This window comes from Schistocerca cancellata, unplaced genomic scaffold (assembly GCF_023864275.1).
Source record: "Schistocerca cancellata isolate TAMUIC-IGC-003103 unplaced genomic scaffold, iqSchCanc2.1 HiC_scaffold_718, whole genome shotgun sequence".
Taxonomy (NCBI): Eukaryota; Metazoa; Arthropoda; class Insecta; order Orthoptera; family Acrididae; genus Schistocerca; species Schistocerca cancellata.
In genome coordinates this window covers 20,847,682-20,872,659 of record NW_026046729.1, presented here as the reverse complement: position 1 = coordinate 20,872,659, position 24,978 = coordinate 20,847,682, and the positions used below count along the sequence as shown (strand labels likewise).

At 43.2% G+C, this 24,978-nt stretch overlaps 1 non-coding gene across 1 annotated transcript; it reads left to right on the top strand.

The window, feature by feature from the left end:
• Positions 1 to 2,338: 2,338 nt before the first annotated feature.
• Positions 2,339 to 2,413, top strand: Trnas-cga (transfer RNA serine (anticodon CGA)). Its single transcript has one exon. It is a non-coding gene; the product is annotated as a tRNA-Ser (tRNA).
• Positions 2,414 to 24,978: the final 22,565 nt, after the last annotated feature.

The following is a 24,978-nucleotide window of genomic DNA, read 5'->3' as shown; positions in this document are numbered from 1 at the left end:
TCATTCTATCTTTGCCGAGTCGGCTTGTGCTGACGGCATCCGACTTATTCTACTGATTTACAGGGGATATTTGTCTGCATGTTAAAGATTCTTCTATTCGACATTTAATTATTTACTAACTGAATTAGCTGAATAACATAGTAATCGACATGCACCACGCTTAAGTCAGATATTAACATCACTACGGTTTAGACACAAGTTTCAGTACGATTTAGACAAAAGTTTCCTTGGCACACAATGAAATTAAATATCACTATCAGCGCACACTGCTTGAATACGTGATGGTGTGGTTGGGATTGCATTTCGTCACCTTGTCACAACCCGTAATTCGTTAGTCTATTGTGCTTGCATTCAACTACACGAAATGATAAATCAATTACATTGAGACAGGAATGTAATAAAATAGAGAGTGCTGGGGAAAGAGCAGAGATTCACTACTCGAATTCGGATCTTTAACGGATACGAGGTTACCTTTTGCGTACAAGAAAACGTTTCACCTCCTAAACTTCTTCTACCAGTGCGCGCCTAGCTTGCTGTGCTCGCCTATTGTGCCGATGACCACGTCGTCCTGGTCAAACACGTCACCCGATATTCTGTTTGCAAAATCGACCTAACGCGTGTGTAGAAATGGCCGTGAAGCGGCAAGAATAACTGAATCGATTCCGTTCGGCATATGACATTATCGTCGGTGGGCAACAGTCGCTTTTAAGAGCTGCACTGTGCACGTGGTCCGCACGAAGCCTCTTGGGTCACAAAGAACAAACCGTCAAAAAATTCACTAACCACTAACGGAGATCTTATCCGTTAAGCTAGTCATTTCACGCGCTATATGGGCCTGTAGTTAATTTAATAGGAGAATGTAGGAGGGATAAAGTTTCACACTGGCTACTACCTGGCGAAGAAACTAAGTCCTCCGCTAGACATTCCAAGGAAAATCTTAATAAATTTCACAGAAAGCAGACATGAGGTTTTTCCCTATGCTACGACGTGCTAGAAACATAACGGATTAATACATTTATCAAATATTCATATCGTCCTGAATTTGGAGACAGAGGTACAGAAGGTACGTCTGTTCTCTTACCTGTATTCTTACACCCAGCCCTGTCGTCTGCCGAATTGATGGGCACCTAACGGTCTTACTGGGCTTCAGTGGAGGGGATGAACGCGCCAAAAAGTGCCGTGACCAACCTCTCCATCTCCAAGCTCTTTTCAGTCAATCGACTGTCTCTGGTCACTACCTGTTTGTGTTCTCTCTGCTCTAATATCAGAGTGGAAGACACTAAGTTGAAATTATTCAGTACAGCTTCTCTACTACGAAAAATCGTCTGCTTCCCAACTAACGTGGGCTACGCTATGAGGGGAACGACATGGAATGTATAAACACAAATAGCGCTTCAATACTAACAACTAAATCTGTACAATGTATTTACAATGTTTTGACCACAGTCATCGGTCGACATGGGGTTGCATGGCGCCCAAGGAAAGGCCGCGTCTTATGAAAGGTGGCGGAGCAGCCGCCTTTTTGCGTTCGCGTCGTTGCGACTTTAGTACTGTGACGGACAATCTTATATTGTTCTTCTTGTTACGGAACGGCACAAATGGAGTCGTTTCATGGCAGCCCAACAAATCTGTCCTTGTTCGAACACTGGCGTAAGCGTCGATAATCCTAGCCCAGAGTTCTTCATCAGCCACATCGTCACATCACACACGAGACTTTTCACATGGCACACAATAAGATTGCGTGATGCTCGAATGTACGAAACTAAATTTGAGATAAACCAATTTATTATATCGCACAAACATCAGTTCGTAGATTCTCGACTGTTTTAATTATATCAGAAAATGTTTGTCTCCGTAATCTCGACTCAGTCGTCCTCATATCGGGCTGCTTCAACTTAAATTGACAAATCTACTCATAGCCCGTGAAAGTTGTTTCCTATAAATGAATGTTAACTGCATCAGCTTATGCTGAGGAAGGAAAGCCACCAAGGAGTAACAATCTTCGATTTTCTCTAGCACTCTGGTTTCGAAGGTGTATACCTACTAACGAATTAGATGAAATTTTAGTTGAAACTTCCTGGAAGATTAAAACTGTGTGCCCGACCGAGACTCGAACTCGGGGCCTTTCCCTTTCGCAGGCAAGTGCTCTACCAACTGAGATACCGAAGCACGACTCACGCCCGGTATTCACAGCTTTACAGCTGTGACCCAAGAGGCTTCGTGCGGACCACGTGCACAGCTTTACAGAAGCTCTCCTGCGAAGAGCTTCTGTAAAGTTTGGAAGGTAGGAGACGAGGTACTGGCAGAAGTAAAGCTGTGAGTAGCGGCCGTGAGTCGTGCTTCGGTAGCTCAGTTGGTAGAGCACTTGCCCGCGAAAGGCAAAGGTCCCGAGTTCGAGTCTCGGTCGGGAACACAGTTTTAATCTGCCAGCAAGTTTCATATCAGCGCACACTCCCCTGCAGAGTGAAAATATCATTCTGAAATTTTAGTTGTCTGTAGGATTTCCTTCCTCTGTTAGATGAAGTACACAAATGCAGACCGACTGCAATCCATCATTACGTGGACACGCATCGAGATGTTGCATAAGCTTCTGTTGGAGGTCAGTTTGCACTCGTTCCACGAAGCATTGACTCGGTTAATATCTGAAGTAGTGCTGGAGGCAACTGACACCACGAAATCTGCGGAGCTGTCCATAAATCCGTAAGATAACGAGCGGGTGGAGATCCCTTCTGAACAGCACGTTTCAAGGCATCCGAGATATACTCAATAACGTTCGTATCAGCGGAAGGTTTTAAACTCAGAAGAGTGATCCAGAAGCCACTCTGTAGCAATTCTTGACGTGTGGGGTCTCGCATCGACCTGCTGGAATTGCCCAATTCTGTCGGAATGCGCAGTGGACATGAATGGATGCAGGTGATCAGACAGGATGCTTTCGTACGTCTCACCATTCAGAATACTATCTAGATGTATCAGGGGTCCCATATCACTCGAACTACCCACGCTGCATACCTTTACAGAGTCTCCATCAGCTTGAAAAAACCCCTGCCTACATGCAGGGTTCATGAATTCATGAGGTTGTCTCCATACCTGTACACGTCCATACGCTGGATATGATTTGAAACGATACTCGTCCGACCAGGCTATATGTTACCAGTCATCAACAGTCCAATGTCGGTGTTGATGGGCGCGGGCGAGGCGTAAAGCTTTGCGTCGTGCCGTCATCAAGGGTACACGTGTGGGTCTTCATCTCCCACAGCCCATATCGATGATATTTAGCTGAATGGTTCGCACGTTGACACTTGTTGATGGCCCAGAATTGACATCTGCCGCAATTTGCGGAAGGTTTGTACTTCCGTCACGTTGAACGATTCTCTTCAGTCTTGCAGGATTTTTTTCCGGCCACAGCGATGTCGGAGATTTGATGTATTATCGGATTCCTGATATTCACGGTACACTGGTCAAATGGCCGCACTGGAACATTTCCACTTCATCGCTGCTTCGGACATACTGTATCGCATCGCTCCTGCGCCGATTATAACACCTCGTTCAAACTCTCTTAAATTTTCATAACCTGCCATTGTAGCAGCAGTAACCGATCTAACAACTGCGCCAGATACTTGTAGACATAACCGACCACAGCGCCGTATCCTATTACCCCCAAACGAAGACAAACGCTGTGACTTGGATTCGGCTACTGACTGTGCTTTACCTTTTCCGAGACGGCAGTAAGAATGTACTTGACTTTTGGGCCTTACTACAAGCGCATGAGACATCCGAGATATCGAACATATTACGCTAGTATTTTAGGGAGTGTCTTGCTTGATCCCCCATCCAGTTGGGGTGTACCAGGTAGGAAAATATAATTATTGCCTATAAGTATTCAGAACAAGAAAGGACCAGGACAGTGGAGAGGATCCATCACCGTACATTAAGACGTACCCGGCACCAATGCGAGGTACAACGAGATTAGCGAGGAACACGCCCAAAGAAGAGGGAAGTGGTCAGTTATTGTTTTGTACTGATAGAAGCAGTTTACGTTTTCTATTGTTACACCGTTACGTAAAAAAGAAGAAAGTCCTCTTATTTTCCAGAAATATACTATTTTATAAAGAACATCGTCTTAAATACAAAGAGTGATAGAAGCAGTTTATGTTTGTTATTGTGATACCATTATGTAAGAGAAAAGTACACTTATATAAAAAGAAGATGACTTAGTTGTCAGAGATAACAAAGTTTTCAGCGGGACGGAATGTCATGCAAAGGCTGGGTCGATCTCCGCTCAGGGACTGCGTGTTGTGTTATCATTGTCTCATCCTCATCGAGACGCAAGTCACTGAAGTGGCGTCAACTCGAAAGAGTTGCACCAGGCGAACGGCCTACCCGTCGGGAGGCACTAGCCACACGACATTTCATTTAATTTCCATCTGGGATGCTACGGGCAACAATGTGCAACGTCTCTGGATCTTTAGGCGGTTGTAGAAAAAGTGAGTGAATCTGTAGCAAGATTTCATACTTTTCATGTTCTTCCTTTGCCTTGTACAGTCCATCGCAGATGTAGTGTTACATAATATTCCTCTTATTAAAACCCTTCTTTACGTCAACGAGACTTCCTGCTGTCTGATGTTTAAAGGAATTACGGCGATTTCCAAGGCGCTCAGAATTGTGTTGCTTATACACTCTTATTCGTGAGTAATTTATTTGTTTTTGTTGCCCCAGTGAAAAAGAAAATATAGATCTAGGATCTGGTACATGCACTCTACCAAACACTTTATATTGGATAATAAACAAATCTCAGCCCTAATCGTAAAGAATTTATGTTTGTACGACCGACAAATCGACCTGCTTCTGATTGATATAGAACATTCTATAGGCGTGTGCTATCCCTTTACAGCGGACAAAAATAGCGGATAAAGTTTCAAATCGAGAGGGGCGATAACAGAGAGGGGGGAAAACCTGTGAAGTTACATAAGCAACGTTGTAGCCATTTTGAAATCTGTCATCTTGTTTGCAATTCATTTGTTCTTCCCTTTGAAATCTGTGTTTGATCTAGTTTACTGCATTCTTAATGTTAAGACAGAATACCATGGGGGGAGAGGCTGCAACCATAACATGACTCACATCGCAGCTACAGTACACTTTCCTGTTCTTCCGCTCTTAAAACACAAGTTCTAGATAACTTTGAACTGTCTGTGTTTCGTACGTTACTGCTCCAAAGAGTTTCCTTGAGCCGACGATGTTCAAAGTGATCAAATGGCTCTAAGCGCTATGGGACTTAACATCTGAGGATATCGGTCCCCTAGACTTAGAACTACTTAAACCTAACTAACCTAAGGACATTACACACATCCATGCCCGAGGGAGGATTAGAACCTGCGACCGTAGCAGCAGCGCGGTTCCGGACTGAAGCGCGTAGAACAGCTCGTCCACAGCGGCCGGCGTCGACAATGTAAATAGCCTCGAAAGTGATGTCGTTATGCAGTTACAGGACTGAACAGAGTTACGGGATAAAGCACTAGTCTCATGTGCGCATTTAAATGACTGCATAATTTGCTACAAAGGTGTAGGAAGGAAAGGGCGTGCTTGTTAAAGCATTTTATGTTCAAAGCAAGATTTATGTGAATTACACCTGTAGTTTAGTTTGTTACGATGAAGGTGATGCTTGAGCGTCCGTATGGAAATAATTAAGAAAAGTGTTGCTAAGAGCAATCGACATAAATTTTAGCATGAATTGAAATTTACCAACCCCCCTCTCTCTCTCCCTCTCACTCCTTCTCTCTCTCTCTCTCTCTCTTTCTCTCTCTCTCTGTCTCTCTCTCCCTCGCACACACACACCAACACGTAAAGAGAGAGAGAGAGAGCATGGATATGAAAACCAGAATGAAACGAGTTGCCACAGACGTTTGTAAGCCTGAGTTTAGTGTCCCAAGGCATGGGCAAAGTAAAAAACAAAAAGGAGACACGGAGAGAGGAAAAAATTACGACGGAGCTGAGAGAGAGACTGGAACGGATTAGATTACGAAGAAAAAAAACGGCAGCCGCCCAAGTGCTCGCGATAATTTGTGGACAAATATGATTAACGCCGGCAGATCCCAAAATTGGAGTTGGACTGCGTCGGTAGGGACGTGAGACGGGGCCGCAAAATTCCTCAAACCGTAATTATGAGTCGGAGCCAGAAATTCAGCGAAAAGCAGTGGCAGGCCACCATGGGGTGGCGCAGTGGTGGGGGGAGCACGGAAGGAAGCACAGTGTAGCGGGGGGAGGACAGGAAGGGGGAGGAAAAACGCCGGCGGCCGCGGAGAATTGGTTTTGAGGCTCACCTCCGGGTGGCGGTGCGGCGGAATCAGAGTCGTTTCGTGAGAAAGGGGGAGCGGTTTGGAGGGGGGGGGGGCGGCTTTGTGTGGACTCTGGATTGTCGCAGTTGGTCGAAAAGCGACCGGGCGAAAGGCAGCGCCATTGTAACTGCCTCGCCGGGTCTGTCACAGCTGCGGCTCTGGCCGTGACGTGGCGTGAATGCTTTCCTTCGAATAATTTTTATTTCCGAGACAGAAATTCAAATATCGTCAACCTGTAACAGTGCAGAACTGATCGCCTGCGTAGCTTGGTAGACTAAAACAACATGTAAGGTTACCACATCCTACGAGAACTCTGATGTCACTTCACGCATTTAATTACGGTAAAGATTATATGCATTATTTGTAAATGAACATTTATACTACCTTCTGGACTCTCTTCATTTTTGTTGCAACTATCTGTTTATAAATGTATCGTAAATAAAGGAAATTGTCCCGGAGTGCTTTACACTGATCTCATGATCACATGCAAGGCGCATGTTTTATACCTTTGTTGCTGTCAAGTGCTGTTCACGTGACCACTGTGTGCGATGATTGTGGACACGCACTAGCGGATGGATACCAGAGCGGTGTCAGAGAATGAATTGGGCAGTCACAGTGAAACGAAGGCAACGAATGGCCTGTCTGTGCCTACAAAGTTATTGTTATAATTAACGTTTGTGAAAAAGGTAAAGGATTCCAGAATGATATTCACTCTCTAACGTAATGTGCACCGATTCGAAACTTCCTGGTACAGAAAACTTTGTACTTGACTGGGACACCAAACAGGGACCTTTGCCTCTCACGAGAAACTGTTTTATCAACTACATTCAATCCCACAGTGTGTGTGGTCCAGCCAGGTCTTCACAATATCCTTTCATCGAGGAGTTCTAGTTCCGTAAATTTTGTAGGAGAGCTTCTGTGAAGTTTACATAGTGGGAGATGAGGTACTAGAGGAAATATAGCTATCATAACGTATCGTGAGTCGTGGTCCGGAATCTCATTTGGTAAAACAGTTCCCAGCAAAATGTAAAGCCCATGGGTTATAAAAGTAGGAAATCTACTAGCAGTATATCAAATTGACCACCGTGAAGTCTAAATATGCAAATAAATATTTGACTGGTTAAAAATGAACAGAATAAATAAGAAAAAAAATTAATAAGTGGCTTCAATGGAAATTACGTAATCGATCTTTGTACGAATTTTCATAGCCAAACAAAAAATGGCATACCAGAATGACCCATTAAGATCTAGTTTCGCAAAGAAAAGGTTTAATTGCGTGAAGGTAATCAGGGGAGTTACCAAAAAAATTAACAAATTAAGGCAAAATCTGAAATATTTCACGAATAGCTGCTCGTGTCAAGTGTCAAAAAGTTCATTTCTTCGAGGCCGAGAAATTTAGCACATAAAAAGGTGCAGGGGTGTGATATTTAACTCTCAAAGAGGGTTCCTTCGATTCCGTTACTAAATTTAAGACGTTCCCAGAACAGACGGCACTAGGACAGTAAATAAGATGTCAAACAGGTCACGTCTTCAACGCCTGGCTTTAGCGTGCATAAAAAAATTCCTTGGCTTGATAATAAACACTCAAAAAGCCTTCTTCCAATTAAGTACTGGACTTATGACATTTCGAGAGCAGAAGACGCTGGGAATTGGTAAGAGACCACAGTGGTTAAAAGAATTCCGTGATAAACAAAATATTAGCAAATGGCTCATGAAGATGTAAGGGTACTAACACGCCGGATGATGAGAATCATGCAAGAATGTCCACATTAAAACTTCAAATACAAGACGTGTTTTTCTAACACATAAATGTGAACCCTAAAAGTTGTGTAGCTGTCAATGGTAGCTTCCCAAACCTACATATGGAAAGGTACGTATTGGACAATGGAGTAACTATTGTAGAAATTAAGAAACAGGATGAGAGGAGACCAATACTGACATGGGATTTATAAATAGAATATTTTAATTATTGCGTCGGTATGAATAAGATATTTTGTCTTACTCGGTATCTTATGAAGAAGATGACTTCTCAATTAGTCACAAGAAACAATATTTCCCGCAAGACTTCAAAGGAAAACAACAGTGTTCCTAGAAAGTGGCTACTTTAGCTATAAAGATGAACCCAACATTGGCAGTCATGATCCGTATTACTATGTCAAAAGATAGGATCAGAGAGCTCATGAAACTAAACATGACTGTTTTTTTCAAATATTAAAAGTACATTTATGAGTATTAACTTGACTGATGACGATGTTACTAAACTGTTTTAAAGAAAATAAAACTTCTGTATGTGCACTCAAAACCATACAGAAATTTCCCACTTCAGTTTTTTGCAAATACTTTGAAGGATTTCACCCACAAATATAGGACAGGAGAAATAATTCAGAGACACTGAAGTAAATGGACTGATTCTGATATTTATTGACATTCCATGTTCACCTCTCGTCACAGAAAGGCGAACTTATAAGAAATAGTGACGTTTAAGACACCACACTTAAGCATTATAATTTTACAAAGAGAAAATCATTCGTTCTTTACAACAAAAGCAGCCCAGTGCCTTTCCATTCACACAGATTACTTCGCTTCACCTAATTAGCTATTGGAATTTTCTTACGATCTAATACAGTTACCCAAAATGCCGCTGAAGTGTACAACGGTCTTCCATTAGACTGAGAGTGTTAATAAAAAGAAATGTACTTTGTCGACAGTGCATGGAAATACAGATCTTTGAAGCTGGAGGTTAAAACTCTGGGTTTATTAAAAAGTAAAGCCACAGTGTAAAAAGAAACGTAGTTAAGTGCTGCAGTCAACGTTTTCTTTTTCTTTTGTTTTTTCATGTGTCACTACAGGTGACTATATTTCTAGTCAGTAATATGGATAGTGCAGTATACTTCACATTTCACGTTACCGTAGAGCTGAACATACCTTGTTTCACTTGCAGTAAGCTGGATTCTTCACGGACTGATCATGTTGTCGTGACCTTTCTGTAACTACATCATATATTTTTCCCTTGCTTATATCCAAATTTGTTATATCGCTATCTTACACTTCCTACTTGTTACTATATTCATGATTTACCAAACCCTTTTAGGATCTCAGTGAATTTTCTTTGTCACCACTGACATATTATACCCTTGGTTTCGAGATTTTAAGTGTTCCTTCTGTAACGGTTGTCGAGAGTCCTAAGTTATACATAGAAATTGGGCTGTTTGTTATGTTTTATATTATCTAACAGGGTTTCTTGCACAGACGACTTCCTATAATGTGTCCACCACCATAAATGTATACCGAAGTGCTCTATAATGCACCATTTCGTCGTGTACTAGGTTTCTGTTCCGCAGGCATATTGTCAGTAAAAGTTAGTGTGCAATTCTTTTGTCTTGTATCTGACGTTCTACATAGACAGGAATTTGAAATAAGATTTAGGCTGAAGTTTTAACTACAACTTATTGTTTTACTCTGTATGTTTACCTGTACTCTTTCTCTTTCTAAACATATTCTAGCTTTCACTTGCTAGAAAATCTTTATAACTGAATATCAGCCACCATGTTTTATTAACGTTACATATTAATATTTAACTTGTTATATGGGTCAGATGCACTTGACGAAGCGTATCGTAAATACTCGATTTAACTTTGACACGTTAATGCATCTTTGTCAACCATGCAGCTAATGGGTATATGGAGCACATTTGTAGAGCTATTTGGGTACTTGCAATAACCTTTACTGAGGTATGTTTAATAACAATTCACTCTTTGTATTATATTTATGACACTGAATCCCAGCTTCAATAACGTAATACTTTATACTTTGTGTACATTGTCCACAAATCAAATAATGGTAACTCTCTTATACCGAAACTGGTCATCGTAAATAAAGGTTTTACACATGCGATCTAGGCTGAAAAGTTGTGTTTCTTGCTGTTGAATAATTTACTTCCATGTGAACTTACAGAAAAGTATATTTCTAGTCAGTAATAAATTTTTGATGATACACAGGGTGAGTCACCTAACATTACCGCTGGATATATTTAGTGAACCACATCAAATACTGACCAATCGATTTCACAGACCAAACGTGAGGAGAGGGGCTAGTGTAATTGGTTAATCCAAACCATAAAAAATGCACGGGAGTATGTTTTTTAACACAAACCTACGTTATTTTAATGGAACCCCGTTAGTTTTGTTAGCACATCTGAACATTTAAACAAATACGTAATCAGTGCCGTTTGTTGCATTGTAAAATGTTAATTACATCCGGAGATATTGTAACCTAAAGTTGACGCTTGAGTACCACTCCTCCGCTGTTCGATCGTGTGTATCGGAGAGCACCGAATTACGTAGGGATCCAAAGGGAACGGTGATGGACATTAGGTACAGAATAGACTGGAACAGCACATTACGTCCACATGCTAACACTTTTTTATTGGTCTTTTTCACTGACACAGCCGGCCGCGGTGGTCTAGCGGTTCTGGCGCTGCAGTCCGGAACCGCGGGACTGCTACGGTCGCAGGTTCGAATCCTGCCTCGGGCATGGGTGTGTGTGATGTCCTTAGGTTAGTTAGGTTTAAGTAGTTCTAAGTTCTAGGGGACTTATGACCTAAGATGTTGAGTCCCATAGTGCTCAGAGCCATTTGAACCATTTTTCACTGACACACATGTACATTACCATGAGGGGTGAGGTACACGTGGTTTCCGTTTTCAATTACGGAGTGGAATACAGTGTGCCCCGACACTTCAGGCCAATAGATGTTCAATGTGGTGGCCATCATTTGCTGCACACAATCGCAATCTCTGGCGTAATGAATGTCGTACACGCCGCAGTACATCTAGTGTAATGTCGCCGCAGGCAGCCACAATACGTTGTTCCATATCCTCTGGGGTTATAGGCACATCACGGTACACATTCTCCTTTAAAGTACCCCACAGAAAGAAGTCCAGAGGTGTAAGATCTGGAGAACGGGCTGGCCAATTTATGCGTCCTCCACGTCCTATGAAACGCCCGTCGAACATCCTGTCAAGGGTCAGCCTAGTGTTAATTGCGGAATGTGCAGGTGCACCATCATGCTGATACCACATACGTCGACGCGTTTCCAGTGGGACATTTTCGAGCATCGTTGGCAGATCATTCTGTAGAAACGCGATGTGTGTTGTGTTTGTTACAACACGCAACTGAACGTTGGAGGTTTCAAGCGTCAACTTTAGGTTACAATATCTCCGGATGTAAGTAACATTCTACAGTGCAACAAACGGCACTGATTACGTATTTGTTTATATGTTCAGATGTGCTATCAAAACTAACGTGGTTCCATTTAAAAAAACGTAGGTTTGTGTTAAAAAACATACTTCCGTGCATTTTTGTATGGTTTGTATTAAACAATTACACTAGCCCCTCTCCTCACGTTCGGTCTGTGGAATCGGTTCGTCAGTATTTGATTTGGTTTACGAAATATATCCAGCGGTAATGTTAGGTGACTACCCTGTATAGTCATCATTTTGTTAATACATGTAATTAATATGTAACGAAAATGAAATGTTGTGCTTTTATATTAATTTTGGGAACTTTGAAATAATACGTGTCATATGTATGAACGTAGGTCTGATTTAAGAAGATACCCATGAAATACGGCTTTTCCCTTACGCATTTCTGTTGAGCAATGAATACAGCAAAACTACATCGACATTCAGCAGTCCACCTTAAGGTACGTGGCGGAGGGTACCTCGTACCACTAACAGCCATTTGCTCTCCTATTCCATTAACAAATAGAACGAGGGCAGAACGGGCGTCTATATCGCTTTGTTGGAATCCTAATTTCTTGTATCTTCGTGGTGCTTGCGCGCAACGCATGTTGGAGGCAACATAATCGTTCTGCAGTGAAATTCAAATGCCGGTTCACTAAGGCGTTCCAGGGAAAGAACGTTGCCTTCCCTGCGGGGGTTCCCATTTGAGATGCCGAAGACTCAATAACACTTGCGTGTTGTTCGAACCACCAGCAGCAAGTACAGTAGGCCACCTCTAAATTGCTTCGAAGTCTTCCTTTAATTCGACCCGGTGCTGCTCCCTAATCCTAAAGCAGTCCTCAAAAATAGCTCGTACTAGTTTCCTATATGTGGTCTCCTTTAGAGATGAACCATAGTTTCCTAGAAATCTGCGGAAAACCGAAATCGACCGTTCGCCTTTCCTGCCACAACACGCACGTGCTCGTTCCATTTCATATCGTTTTGCAACGTTACGACCAGACTTTTAAACAACATGATTGTGTCGAGCAAGACTCTACTATTGCTGTATCTGAATATTACAGGTTTGTTTTACCTATTCCTTCGCATACACGTAGATTTTTCTAGATTTAGGGCTGGTTGTCATTCATCACAATAACTATAAATTTAGTCTGAGAGATCTTGTATCCTCCTACAGCCGGTCAACTTCGACACCTTTCCATACACCACAGCATTATCAGCAAACCACCGGGGCTTGCTTCCCACCCTGTCCGCCAAATCATTTACGAATATACAGAGTTATAGCGGTCCTGTCACAATCCCCTGGGACACCTGACAATACCATTGTCTCTAATGAACTATCGCTGTCGAGGTCAATGTACTGGGTTCTATAACTGAAGAAGTCTGTAAGCCACTCACATACACTCCTGGAAATAGAAATAAGAACACCGTGAATTCATTGTCCCAGGAAGGGAAAACTTTATTGACACATTCCTGGGGTCAGATACATCACATGATCACACTGACAGAACCACAGGCACATAGACACAGGCAACAGAGCATGCACAATGTCGGCACTAGTACAGTGTATATCCACCTTTCGCAGCAATGCAGGCTGCTATTCTCCCATGGAGACGATCGTAGAGATGCTGGATGTAGTCCTGTGGAACGGCTTGCCATGCCATTTCCACCTGGCGCCTCAGTTGGATCAGCGTTCGTGCTGGACGTGCAGACCGCGTGAGACGACGCTTCATCCAGTCCCAAACATGCTCAATGGGGGACAGATCCGGAGATCTTGCTGGCCAGGGTAGTTGACTTACACCTTCTAGAGCACGTTGGGTGGCACGGGATACATGCGGACGTGCATCGTCCTGTTGGAACAGCAAGTTCCTTAGCCGGTCTAGGAATGGTAGAACGATGGGTTCGATGACGGTTTGGATGTACCGTGCACTATTCAGTGTCCCCTCGACGATCACCAGTGGTGTACAGCCAGTGTAGGAGATCGCTCCCCACACCATGATGCCGCGTGTTGGCCCTGTGTGCCTCGGTCGTATGCAGTCCTGATTGTGGCGCTCACCTGCACGGCGCCAAACACGCATACGACCATCATTGGCACCAAGGCAGAAGCGACTCTCATCGCTGAAGGCGACACGTCTCCATTCGTCCCTCCATTCACGCCTGTCGCGACACCACTGGAGGCTGGCTGCACGATGTTGGGGCGTGAGCGGAAGACGGCCTAACGGTGTGCGGGACCGTAGCCCAGCTTCATGGAGACGGTTGCGAATGATCCTCGCCGATACCCCAGGAGCAACAGTGTCCCTAATTTGCTGGGAAGTGGCGGTGCGGTCCCCTACGGCACTGCGTAAGATCCAACGGTCTTGGCGTGCATCCGTGCGTCGCTGCGGTCCGGTCCCAGGTCGACGGGCACGTGCACCTTCCGCCGACCACTGGCGACAACATCGATGTACTGTGGAGACCACACGCCCCACGTGTTGAGCAATTCGGCGGTACGTCCACCCGGCCTCCCGCATGCCCACTATACGCCCTCGCTCAAAGTCCGTCAACTGTACATACGGTTCACGTCCACGCTGTCGCGGCATGCTACCAGTGTTAAAGACTGCGATGGAGCTCCGTATGCCACGGAAAACTGGCTGACACTGACGGCGGCGGTGCACAAATGCTGCGAAGCTAGCGCCATTCGACGGCCAACACCGCGGTTCCTGGTGTGTCCGCTGTGCCGTGCGTGTGATCATTGCTTGTACAGCCCTCTCGCAGTGTCCGGAGCAAGTATGGTGGGTCTGACACACCGGTGTCAATGTGTTCTTTTTTCCATTTGCAGGAGTGTATTTGGGAACAGATTCCATATGCTCGTACCCTCTTTAACACCTATGTTGGGGCACATTGTCAAATGCTTTCCGGAAATCTAGAAATATGGAATATATCTGCTGCCTTCATCCGTAGTTCGCAGTATAACATGTGAGAAAAGGACAAGCTGAGTTTCCCCATGGACGATGCTTTCTAAAACCATGCTGATTTGTAGAATGTGTCCAAAGACACTGCAGTATATTGATCTGTAATTTTGAGGCTCCCTTCTTTTGCTCTTTTTATACACAGAAGTTAGCTGCGCTTTTATCCAGTCGCTTGGGATTCTGCCCTGGGCCATAAATTTACGATAAATAGAAGTTAAGTAAGGGGCCAATTTCGTGGAGTACTCTTTGAAATACCGCACTGGTATTCCATCCGGAAATGATGATTCATTTGTTTACAGCTCATTTAGTTGTTTCTCTGCACCAGGGATGCTTATCACTGTGTCGTCCATAGAGGAGTCTGTACGATGGTCAAGCGAAGGTATGTTTGTGTGGTTCTCCAGCGTGAACCAATTCTCGAACTTGGAATGTGAAACTTCGGCTTTCGTTTTGCTGTCTTCACTGCCACACCAATGTGGCCAACAAGTTATTGGATGGAACCCTTAGACCAACTCAGCGACTTTACAGAGGACCACAATTTTACTGGGTTCTTTGTCAGATGTTTTCTTAAAGTATGACGGTGGTAGCAGCTGTATACTTCAGGCATAAATCTTTCCACAGACGTACGAATCTCTATTAACCTTGCTTGTCGTCATTTGCGCGTTATCTTTTGAACCGAGGGTACAACAACCTCTGTTTTCTCGGCATTTTCCGAATGTCGTTATTAAATCATGGTGGATCTTTTCCGTCTGTAATCCACTTACTAGGTACATAATTCTCCAGACCACGATTTACAATCTGCTTACACTTTGCGCATAATTCTCTACGTTCATCTTACTGGAAGTGATGCCAGTTCACTAAATGAGATACTAACGACTGTTCATCTGCCGTTTCTAGAGGAAACGCACGCCAAGACTTCTTACCTGATGTATAAACCTTCGCAACCATAGTTACTATAATGACATCATGGTCGCTAATCCCAGTTTCGATATTCATTGTGTAATGGTCGCCTGGTCGTAGATATTGCTAATTGCTATAATCGCACTATTTCACTCCCATTTACGGAGCTTGTTAGCACTTGATGTTAGGTTGGCGCCATTAAAATGCATTGTGTTGTAGTAATCGCTGCAACTTGCTGGATCGCTGCTGTCTCTCGATGCTGATGCTGGCTCTACATCTGGTTATCTAGGGTTGAAAACATGAGGTCCCGTGTTTTTTATGTGCTTTTGATGATAAAGAACGAGCGAAACCAACAAATATGTAAACTTCAAATATTTATTACTCTGGTGGCCATCTTAATTCCACTGTCCACCAAAGACCATGACACAACGCAAAGTAGTATTTCCGTTACATGTTCTTTGCATTGTTTATCTACCTCAAACAATAACACACAAACACACTTTACCAAAGTGACATTCCGACTGCTTCCCGACCGTTCTTGCTGCTTGTATTTATAACATTGTCAAAGAACTACTAAAAAGAGATATAGTTTACAAGTCACATGTACATCTTTTATCATAATTTGTGCAGAAAAGTTATTAATTTGCATCAAGTGACATAATTTAACATGTTATTAAAATGACAGACAGATTTGTTGACATGACAGAATAATTCTCTGTTACAAAAAGGCCGTTTTTTAGAAGTTTGTCAATTGACTTCTCTAATTTGCATAAATAAGTAAATAACATGAATTATTGAGAATTACATTGGTTTTCGTCTAAAATAGGATTGCTTACGTGAATACTGAGTGAAAACGCTCCTAGTAAACAAATAGGTTTCACTGGGTGATTTTTATTTAAGGAGGTCCAAAATAGCTAAGTTGGCCACTATTTTTCGTACTTCATATTAATTATTTAAGATGAACTTAGTGTTTTTACATGATGACATTTGCTGTATCAGTGATCAAGTGATATAAACTTTTGTGTGAGTCAGTTACCCAGTATAATTTAATGGGTCGACTGTTTATGCAGACATGTTATGCAATCATTGTTAACATACACAATAACTTTTCTATAATCATAAATACTCGTTAAACTGGTTGAATTTGGAGGGTATCGCATACTTCGGTAAAGTAAAGCCTTTAATATGTTCCGTTACAATTGTCAGTAAGGTCTGGCATATTTGCAGCTAAAAAAATTTAAGATATTTCAACTGCGTGTGAGCTCCCAAACTAGCTGCTCAGGACAGTTTCGGAAAACTCGTAAAACGTTTTCAAAAGTACTTCGCGTATCTTTCTGACTGTACCCACAGCAACGAATCTACATACTTCCCAGTCTATGCTCAGTAGGTTAAAGACGCCATCAACTAGTAATGTATGATCTGTGTATTTACGTGCTACTGACCGTAGATATTCTTTTACTGACTCCACAAGCAAAATCGGGTGGCCAAAAAAACATCCAACCAACACCTAGCTTTCACTAGGCTTGTTCTGTGGAACCAGATAACTTCACTATCACACTCGGCGTCGACCTCGTTAGATACAGCATTTTTGTCAACTGCAGTAAACCGTCCCCCTCCTTTACCCTTTAATCTACCTTTCACATATACGTTCTATGACTCGAAAAGGACTCAGAGCTTACTGCTTCAGGCTATAGCCAACTGACTCTCCCTAGAATAATTTGAACGTGAGAACTTTCCTGGAGGACAGCAAACTGGGGAAATTTGATACGAATATTTCGGCATTTTACTGATCAAATTTTGTCAGTTGAAGTGGCTTTACTCTAAACTCGGCCTGACTTGCCTTGCTGCTTATCGATGGCGAGTGTCCGACATAGTAGCACAAACTCCCATCTAGCCAAAACAATCCTCATGTGCACTCCATAAGTCATCTGACACCCGAGTAGCTGCTTCCTTTGTGTGGTGCACCCCCCTGTCTAATCAAGGGGAGCCCCACAAATCAGCAACTGATAACGCAGGTCCAAAAATCTGAAACCTAGTCGGTCACAGAGTCTACGAATCCTTTTGCTGAGACCTTCCAATCGGCTCCAAATCGGACACCGATAAACTATCGGAACAATGTTGGAAATGGCGAGCTCTGCTTGCGGCCCATGCATGAGGCCAGCAGCCTTCACCACTTTCGCCAGCCGCCTGTATGAACTGAGGGTAGCCTCAGAACACATGCGACAAGCGTCGTTCATGCCAGCGTGAGCCAAAACTTGCGACTGCACCTTGCACGCTCGATAGCCGCAGCCAGGGCTGCTTCCACATCTCAGATGAGGCCTTCCTGAAGGCATATCGCGTGAACATTACCTTTCTTTCCAGGCCTGAACGCCTAAGCGGCACTCTAATGTTCCTAACGTTGGAGTTCCCGATAGCTAGTAAACTCCTCCCCCTGTGCCTGCTCAGACTTCGCTGAAGGAGCGGCCACCTGTCCACCCACAGGATGAATGAACGAAGCCAGGCAACGAGTCTCCACATCGGTCCTCCGCCTTGAACGACGTGAACGCGTTACCATCAGCCACTCACTCTGCTGTGAGAGCGGATACACTGAGTCAGGTACATCAGGATGTGCCTCGATAGCAGGGCCTGCGGGTGAAACAAGTGACACGTGACGTGTCCCACGCGGAGTGCCAGATTATGCGCCACTGCTACACCCTGAAGCAGCAGGCTGAAGTTGGCTGACCGTAGTCAAAAGCGCATTCAGCTGTTTGCGAACTGGGCCAGCTGCTGCTACATTCATACACAGTATACGCTCACTCTAATCGTCCTCGCAAGATTAACTAAGAACTAAACTATAAAAGCAGACAGAGTCCTAGATATGCAACATGCCACGTTCGTAATGTGTCACCAATGGGCGCTGATGCCTGAGCCATGTTGCTGGCTTTTCTGAAGAAATGAAAACTGCGCTACAGATTACCCGAACTTACACTTACAAAATTCTAGCTTACTCCTCTTAAACTGAAACACACGAAATTAATAAGTATACTACGAGGAAAACACAGAAATAGATAAACACTTAACTTGCCCCTCTGTAGATCTGTATCTGGCGAGAGCTGGATCCTCGATGACTGGCTGACTAAACAAACAGATACTTGTCTTCAAAATAAAACAAATGAGCAACTACTGCGCCACAGACTGAATTAATTCACACTTCCAGAAAACGCGAGAGTAAACATAATAAACAGAAAAACAAGCATGAAATTAAATAAATAGACTACGAGGAGAAGACATGAAAAGATAAACACTTAACATGCAGTTCTGTAGATCTGTATGAGGCGAGAACTGGAACAAGATCGTATTGAAACTTGGTGATAGAAAATTTGAAGACAATTCTAGTGGAACGGTTGTTTCATACATCGCATGTGCGAATAGCGGCTGTGATGATTCGTTAATTGTGTGTAAGGCAACTGTTCTACGGAAGTTGGAAAGATTTAGAAGTTGAGTTATATTCACAGTAAGGTAATTCTAGTGATAAAGAAAATGTTGACTTGATTATATATACAGTCACGGGCCTCCAATTTTGTCACTCAGGTAATTAATTTAGGTCAGTGATGACTATCTTCAGACCTAATAATAAGCATACAAAGGTAGACTGACGTGAAAATGTCTCGAAAACACTGAAACAGAATCAGAAATTATTTCAAAAAATTGTGACTACATTTTCATATCTGGATAGATGCAGTCACTGTTTCATTACGTACAGGGAACCCAAAAGTCAGTTAACCTTGGAAAATGCACTGACACGCGGAATAATATCGATAGAGAGGTAAATATTGACACACTTGCGTTGAATCACATGGGTCTTTTATTGAAATCGAAATGGATTTTAAAATTCTGCCAACAGAGGGCAATGAACAGAAACTTATCTCTCACTCTACTGAAAATCCCAGAACTGTCGTGAGAATCTCACTGCATGACAAGAAAGTCATGGTTTGGTATGGATTTACCACAACAATCGCGATCGGGCCCTTTTACTTCGAGGAAATCTGGGTGATTCTTTTCAAAGAATCAGCGTGATCGGTGCGAGGTACGTCGGTATGTTACAGAATCACATCATCCCTAGACTGGCTGATTGACACCTTCTGGAAGGTATGACTCGATTATTTTTTGAGGGTTGTCTGAAGTCGCAAGTCTATCGCGATCGTCCGACATCATTAGGCATGCTAACAGACAACATCCTGAGGACGCTTATCACCATACCTACAGATATGCTGCACTGTGCGGTTCACAACATTGCACCTCGACTACAAGTATTGTTGATGAAAGACGACCGACAAGTTGATCATTTGTTACAAAGAACACCACTTTTGCTAAAAACCACCTGTTATTCTAATTATTGGTTTTGTATCATATGAAGCGCGGCCTGTTGATGATTTTGTGCGCTCTTTTGGTTTCAGTAGGAATTCGTGTTCTATGTGTGACATGTTATTCCTTGAAGGATTGAATTTTCAAATGTTGACCGACATTTGGGTCACACTATATGCAGATGGTACACAAACAAAGATTGTACATGAGTATTGGGACAGGGCTGTTCTGGGACACTCGGAATTGTTGCCAGATATATCAAAGATGGAGGCGAAGACGTCATCCAAAATGGTGATGGGTAGACTTGGCAACATGGCATGACGTCATCTAAGATGGCGGCCATGATGACATTCAAGATGGCGGATTTTGGTGGGAAGTTTGAATTTTGGCCGCAAAGTGCCACACACTTCTCCCCAAGAAAAAGTTCTAATTCCAACAGGATAATGCATCACACCACAGTTATCTCTATTAAAATAAGAAAATAGTGGGAAGATAGGTTAGTGGAGGTCAGCCAAGTGGCCTAAGACACCCGACTGCCACCTCCTCCAACCTATGGGCGCCAAGTTCTAATTCCAACAGCATACTGCATCACACACCGGTCATCTCTACTAAGCAATGAAAATCGCAGGAAGATAGGCTACTTGGGCTACCTCCACTAACCTGTCACCAGACCGCCACTTCCTCCTATGAACTTACCCCAAGTTTTAATTTTGGTGGCAAACAAAGATTATTTCGCATATCTCAGCTATACTAAGAAAATGACCCTAACATTGGCATACCTCCACTATCCTAAGTCATCTGACGGCCACCTCTTCCTAGGAACTGGGGACAAGTTTGCATTTTTGCAGTACACAAATGTCACTTGCATTTTCGCTACCAACCTAAGAAAATTAATGCAAAGAAAACACACTTATACTAACCTCAGTCACCTGACCGACACCTCCTCCTTGGGATTCATGGGAAGTGGAATCCTCCTGCACTGGGCTGCTGGAGAGAGGAAGTACTTCATTTATTTTCGAACAAATTATTTATGGACGGAGTATATTTATCACAGTGATACAGAACACTCGCTCTGACATACTACACAGCATACAAACCTGCAAACTACTACAAAATGACTCATCTATAATGTACTACACACACGCCTGCTAATTGTAAAGTGTCAAAATAACGTATTGAACAGACTACAGACATGCAAACCACACTTAAGTAATGCAATACATTTACATCCAGAGAGCCAAACAACACCCAAATTCTCAAAATAATAATCCATCTAAAACACTATACAAATTTGCTTGCTAATCGTCACCTATTGAAACCATACACCAGTCTTTATTTAAACAATTATAGACAGCACCACCATCCAGTGTGTTAGTCAGGAGGATGGGACACCAACTGACTTAGTACACACTACCACCGGCAGAGTGTGCGGTCGTCCATGATGTCATCTGATGCGGCAACTACCATTATTCAAGATGGCCACAGACACTGAGTTCACCACGAGGCCTAGTACGTATTTACTCCTCTAGAGAGCACTACCATGGACTTCAAATGCAATTTCGCCAATGCCATTCTCACCTGGACTTGGAAGGAAATAGTTATAATCACCACCACAATCCTCAACCAAACTTCAAGCTCCCTTACCAACCCATGTTGTCGGGATAACATACACTAAGATGCACTAACATGTATTTACATGTACTAAAGTGTACTAACGTGCACTAACATGTACTAACATGCACAGCCCATGATCTAACCCAAGATGGTGGGGGATAATGGGGGAACGACTCTCCCACTGCTGAATATGAGTTTTTATTTTGCATGCATTGTCTACACCATGAGTCCTAGACTCCAACTGACCTAGTACACAGTACCGGCACCAAAGGGCACTGTCATCCATGACATCATGTGTTCAACGACTTTCTATCTATCGCCATTCTAATGGGACACGTCCAACGTTCGCTATTGATGTCACAGAGCCAAGCCCACACGCTCATACTGACCTTACAGATCATGCAGTTTAAATCTGCTGCAGTTCAAAGGAACACATGGGCCCCGCTGCCCCCAGCCCTGGCCCTCCCTGGCCGCCTTTGGGCACTAGAGGCGGTGGCATCTGCATCATACTTGACACACCTGACAAATTCCTCACCAAATATGTCATCACATACGCGCCTTTGATGACGTGATCGTGTGGTACCGAAGACCTATTTTCAAAGTGTAGTCACTCCAAGGTGGCCCGTGTGCACATGCGCACTTACGAAAACACTCTTAATCATAAGAGCATTGTCCTTGTTTGGAAATAGATCACTGTCTAAGCACAGATGAGGGCGATCATACCAAACGCATCTAACAAAGTTTTCACCTTTATATTAATATCACATGACGAAGTAAAAATAAGATCCAAGTCGACCTCACGGAAATTGTATTATTGTCCCATAAATATCGTCGTTCTAATGGCTTTCTTCATGTCTCAGCATGTATGCATGGAAATTCTTGCCCTAAGAGAAACTATTTACAAAAATAGCGCTGAATAACTTCTAATGCAGTCTTCCTCATGGACCTAATGAGGCACCCCATTCTATCACGTGATAGCCTTCCTGCTTTCAACACACACAAATGGCCCCTCTGCTATGTAGAGGCCTCTGTATCCCAACACAAATGATGTGAATGAATTGAGCTTTATGATTAGCTCTTACCGAATTTACCCGCCAAATACCGCATGCCGCTGGTATCGAAGCACCATCCATCTTTTCTTTCTTTCTACAGATAGGACTTTCAGTGGTAAAATTATTTTGCACAAGTCACTAAATTGCACTCACAGTTAAACACCAAAGTCATCTTACACATCATCAAATACATACCATACTCACATGAATATTGCAAGCTGGAAACACATTTACCATTCTTACTACAATTAAATATTATCACTATTTCTGCAACAGTCTGACACTGATCGATGACAACATTAAGCATATTAACATTACAAATCATATACACATTTTATACACCATAAGCCACAGTAACTTCACAATGCAATATATACACATTTTACACAAACAGTCCACCTATCCTTTATATGTGTACAGCACCTGAAAAAAATTATCGTATGCCTACACTCACACCTGCTATATGTGACGATGCTCCTCAGTACTAAGGAAGCACTGTCCATCTTTTCTTTGTTTCTACAGACGTGACATTCAGTGGCAAAAACGCTTTTTACACTGATTTCCATATTGCATTGACAACTAAACAACGCAAATTGCCATACATATCTCCAAATACGGAAAGACTCTTACTCAATTACACTGTTCTCCCACTGAGGACAGGAGTTTGAATATTAGGGCGTGAAACCGATATCCAACCCAGAAATATATCACCACATACCTTTTCGATGTAGAAAACATACAATTCGTATCTTGCGCCAAACAAAATCATCTCTTTTACATCATTCGTATATATAGCACAAAGATGGCCAGTACGGCATATACTCCTCACAGCATTAGATATTTTCCCACAGCCAACAATCACAAGTCATTCACCCCCGACATGCCACCAGAGCACCATCAGCAGACCAAAGTGGCTCTCAGAACTGTTCTACAAATTCGGGATCGTTTCCCCTTTGCACAAATGTGTTACTGTTTCTGCTCCAAACCTGCTTCAAATGGTTCAAATGGCTCTGAGCACTATGGGACTTAACTTCTGAGGTCATCAGTCCCCTGGAACTTAGAACTACTTAAATGTAACTAATCTAAGGACATCACACACATCCATGCCCAAGGCAGGATTCCCTGCTACCTCGCTTTTCTACACATTTCTCCATACTCGAGGATTACTCACGTATTTTCGCCGTAACATTAGGCCATTTTCGCGGTACTTCCTGATATCAAGCACTAGGCAGCATCCTGCCGATCGCTAGCAATAATTCACGAGATAAAGGCTGGAAATTTTTTCTCTACAAACCCCAAACTTTACCAACATGCAGGTTCTGTAAACTACTGACATACTAGAAAAAATTTACGAAACTGATGTTTCAACTCTCGAATACCGATGTCAGTGTTGTACCATATTCCGAATAATCCCTATAATTTACAAGCCAGATAAGGTCTTTCCCATGTCTAGAGAACAGGTCAACACTTCTTCCACATGCTAGATGTACACGCCACAATCGATCTTCTCTCAACTAAATAAAGGCGATAAATGTGCAGAAGCAATCAATATAACAATTTACATGGTAGGGAATAACAGTCCAGTGCAAATGCATCAACATACACAATCTTCTAAGAATCTCCATTTGATCATGAAAGCAGTCCACCACATACTAAGTATTAGTTTGCTATTCGGACGTCTAGATGATGGCAAAGTTAACTTAGATATATTCCTACACTCACACACTCTGCATTCAGATGGCTGCTGCCGTTAACTGGAAAAGTGAATGATTCCCACCACAGGCGAAGCAAACATGGAATCATTCTAGAAAGCCAGTCACATATATATTTTATCATTATACTTACAATTAAATGTTACAATTTGGTCTCAATTGAAGGGCATTCGACAATGAGCGAAGTATCAGAAATACACCCTGCCCTCGGCAATGGCTCTGGAAATAGAAATATCACTATCTTTCTTATGATTTGACACGCTATTCCCTTTGCTATCACAGTACTCCAAGTCAAACCGATACCGTCCTTATGACTGGAAATAGTCATTTCCCTTCCACAAACACATACATTATAAACCTGATGCTCAAATACACTCCTGGAAATGGAAAAAAGAACACATTGACACCGGTGTGTCAGACCCACCATACTTGCTCCGGACACTGCGAGAGGGCTGTACAAGCAATGATCACACGCACGGCACAGCGGACACACCAGGAACCGCGGTGTTGGCCGTCGAATGGCGCTAGCTGCGCAGCATTTGTGCACCGCCGCCGTCAGTGTCAGCCAGTTTACCGTGGCATACGGAGCTCCATCGCAGTCTTTAACACTGGTAGCATGCCGCGACAGCGTGGACGTGAACCGTATGTGCAGTTGACGGACTTTGAGCGAGGGCGTATAGTGGGCATGCGGGAGGCCGGGTGGACGTACCGCCGAATTGCTCAACACGTGGGGCGTGAGGTCTCCACAGTACATCGATGTTGTCGCCAGTGTTCGGCGGAAGGTGCACGTGCCCGTCGACCTGGGACCGGACCGCAGCGACGCACGGATGCACGCCAAGACC